Genomic DNA, 4,003 nt, shown 5'->3' with positions numbered 1-4,003 from the left:
AAAAAAATAACTGTAAAACTAAAGTTAACACGTTAGTGTTATGTAGTGTCAAACGTCCAAAAAGTGACAAACGGGTTGATAAAGGGACAAAAACTAAGAAAAAGTTAAAAACATCGCTAAAAAGCATCAACAAAAGTGTTGATTTTCAGTTTTGACGGGAAGAGAACACAAGGGTTAAGGACACTTAATTCATCTATTATGAAACATGAATACACTTCATTCTAAAATTCATAAACATATTTTACACGTTTTATTTGTGAAGAAAAGGCTCATCAATAGTGTGTTATAACTATTTACAATTGTCAAGTATTGAAGATCAACATAATGGTTTGATGCCCCACCGTGTTCTCTGGACATGAACATTACGTTGAATGGAATTAGACACAGCAGTGTGGGAATTATAAATGTGTGTATAGTGTATATGTGTAAAGTCGTTTCTGGCGGGTCTCTAGCCCGGCCCTGAGCACTACCCCCACTCTGCGTGACCACGGCCCAATCCCAAAGTCCGGACTCATAGACTCACAGACTTTGGTGCGTGTTCTCACACAATTCGTAAAGGCTTAGGGTTGTCCCAATGTCTAATTTCAAAGGGCGTGAGGGTTTGAGTACACACTTACTGAGCACTTTCAGTGAGTTCTGCATAGATGCAGATACCAAAGGGAATTACCCACAGTTCAAAGCGTTGGGACGTTGTGACCAGAGGGAAATCCAGAAATTACAAAGGTAAACAACACCACGCCACACGCCCACGGAGCGGAACGGACCTGCTGTCTAGCTTTAAACAAAAGAAAGAAGTGGAATCAGGAAGCCGTCTCCTGGGCCTTGCCCAAGTGTCAGCAACATCTTTGATATTAAATGTAACCAAGGTAACATGTGATCTGGTGAAGTGCTGTCCCAATCCCATTCCTAACCTATCTGAGCCCATGTAGTGTCACACACTCACTCACTTAGCACCTGAGATCAATCAAGTCTTTAGTCCTCAGAGCCAACACCAAGAGCAGAGGTGCTCTGGGTCCACCACAGGGTGACTAGACATCAATTCTACAATGTGTATGAGAAAATTATTCCTAAAAAGGAAATAAAAAGTCTTAAGTTACTTGGTAAAACCTGCAGAAGCCCTGCTGTACAATCTAAAAGCGCTTTAAGTAGTTATTAAGTCTAGAAAACATCTCTATAAATGTAGTCCATTTACATCAAATACCTTCTTAAAGTTGGATTATTTGAAACAACGGTTGTTTGTATGTGTTTTTAAGGAACAAAATTGTCAATTTTTTTAAGGTGCCCTGTCTGATTGAATGTCCAGTAAGAGCTAATCTTTTATGCATTTTTATTTTAGGAAGACAGGTACCAGTAAATATCCCAGGCTCTGCTTCTGTGGAGTTAGATTTCTTTGAATGGATTGCCACCGAAATGTGAAAGCTCTTACACAAGCAGAAATGGTCGATGCACAAATCCTAGGAGCCTTGAGGGAATTGATCCACAACCACACAGGCTCGCTCCCCCTGCCTGAGCAAGGCTTGACTGGCGGGAAGTTGTCATGGTTTGTCATCATCAAACCTCATATATTGAGTGAATACTTGGAAGTCCATACTCTGTGAACTCATGCAACAGTGAATATTAAAGAAACGTAGTGTAAAATGTCTATGCTTGAGTCCCAAATGATGTATCTGACAACCAAAACTTGAGCCTTCTACTCTTTTGATATATTCTAAATCCTGATAGACAACCGTTTTACCTGTCATGTGGCATGATTTAAAGTGGTTAAAGGAAAGGTTTGGGAACAGATGATTGATATCAATCCTATGTATGTGAGTCGATTATGCTTTATATTTTATTGAACAAGACACAGGGAAGAAGGCTATCATTGTTCAATTAATCCTACCCTACTCTTGGTAATTTTTTGCATTGCACTGCACGGAGTGGCGAGGGGCTCAGACTGCTGCTGGTTCTGGGTCTGCATGTATTTCAATGCACATAGCATTACACGTCAATTTATTCATTAACAAGACTCTGAATTCATTTGAATCCTCTTTTGCCCATCCTCTTAAGACTCGTATGATGAGCCATATGTGAAACACGGGGTGTCCGCAGATGGCCTGTGGGACGGATACCTTCCCTGCTTTGGATGAGTAGTCAGGTACCAACCTGGCAACGGTTCTCTCATTTCCGTCCAAGTAGCATCAAAGTGAGCCTCACTTTTGGAACGGAGCTCCTGTGACACCAGGAAGGCAGGCTGCTGTGTTTGCAGGAAGCTGTTCTTTCCAGGCACCTGCCACAGATGGAAGCCCAGGCCTTTTAGAGTTGAGGATTAATCAGAGTTCCCACCAGGGCCCACAATTCCATGCTCCCTGTACAGCTTAGAGGTCAGGTCGGGAAACCAAACCATACATTTAGCTGGTTTATGCACCATCTGGAAATCAATTTTAATCCCTCTCTGTAGCTTTAACAATACACTACTGTAACATGTCTTAGTCAGATGAATCGACCATCTGCTTTGTGTGATGCCACCGAGCTGAGGACCAGGTCAGCTTTCTGATCCATTAGCACCAAGAGGACTAAGGGTTAACAGACAGATGAGCATGTGAGGAGATATTACCATAGAGCTGGATAGGGATGAAGACCGACAAGACAATCCAAATGATTTCCATAAAACTAATTGGTAACACAACTAAGAGCCAAAAAATTTGATTTTTAAGCAAATAGGCAATTGTCTGTCTCTTAAAGTGTCATCTAATGTGATGCACATTGCACATTTCCTTTTGCCAAAACACAGATTTAATAAAAATGAGTAAACATTGTATGGTTTAGAGCAGATCAAAGCAATCCGGATAGTGGGTTTACATTAATAAATCCAACCAAATATGTATGTATGGCCGTGCTCAAGGCGTCACACTGTGTCAACAAAGGATGCGTTCAGTAAGCGGCATTTTGGAGTGAATCAGCAAGCATTTTCATCTGGGTTTGTACAGTCATTGGTGTCTGAACAGGCATTCTCATGCACTTTGTGTTACACATAGCTTTAGAGAATACTGTCCTATTCTGATATGTTTTGCCAGAAAACACTGTTTGCATAAGCTCACAATTTTGTTTATTAGGTATAGGAGAGAATAACTGCTTTCACAGGTACTTGTGTCAAAATTGTCAAATGTCTTGTCCCAACTGGTTTTAAAGTAAAACGGTTTTCTATTTAATTTCTGGCAATTTGGCTGGAGCATGTCCAATGGGGCAACAAAACTGAACGTAAATGTATTGGATAGACAGATGTGCGTCTCAGCCGACAGTGTGCGCTGTGAGATTGGCTCAAGGATCCCAGGGTTTGAGTTTTAGTCTGTGTGCAGGAACCAAACTTAACAACCTAACTTAACGAGAGTTCTACGCACAGTCACTGCAATTCAATTCCATGCAATTTTACTTCTAGTATCGATTCTTAACTCAAGATAACTTGAGAATTTTTCGGGACATCTGGTCACCCTACCCTCATTTGACAGGCGTGTCAGTTTGAACCTGTCCATCAGCTAATCACACCCACTTCTCTAAAGACACTAGACTAATATCAGAACACAGTGATTTGTTTTTGGAAGTCATTGACAAAGGATGTCATCCTGCCAGTAGGGACATCCGATCAGAAAATACTTATATGTGGCATAAAATAACAGTTTCCTGGTAGGGTAAGGGCCAAAATGCATAAATGATCTGAGCAAAGGCCTATTACTGAATGAGTAATGAAAATAACATAACACCCATTCCATAAGTACCTACCTTAAACCTTAAATCAATCCCAAAAATGTCTAATCTTAAAACAGAAAGAATGCTGGTAGCTTATGAATAGCTCGGACCAGAAGCTGTGCAGACTGCAGAACAGTATTCAAAAAATGACTGATAACCATCAGGCAAAAGGAGCTTAGGCCATCCGTTAAATAATTTGATTGGAAGGCGGTTTGTTAATAGCTGACAGCTCCTGCTGCGGGATGCAGTCTCCCCCCAAGCAGAACCAACAGTTGAT

At 41.0% G+C, this 4,003-nt stretch overlaps 1 long non-coding RNA gene across 1 annotated transcript in view; it reads left to right on the top strand.

Annotated features, from left to right (window-relative positions):
* The window catches only part of LOC117961365, a 23,865-nt gene that overhangs the window by 1,892 nt on the left and 17,970 nt on the right, over nt 1-4,003 (top strand). The window lies entirely within an intron of this gene.

This window comes from Etheostoma cragini, chromosome 18 (assembly GCF_013103735.1).
Source record: "Etheostoma cragini isolate CJK2018 chromosome 18, CSU_Ecrag_1.0, whole genome shotgun sequence".
Classification (NCBI taxonomy): domain Eukaryota; kingdom Metazoa; phylum Chordata; class Actinopteri; order Perciformes; family Percidae; genus Etheostoma; species Etheostoma cragini.
The sequence above is the reverse complement of the archived record's forward strand: the minus strand, read 5'-3'. Positions and strand labels throughout refer to the sequence as shown.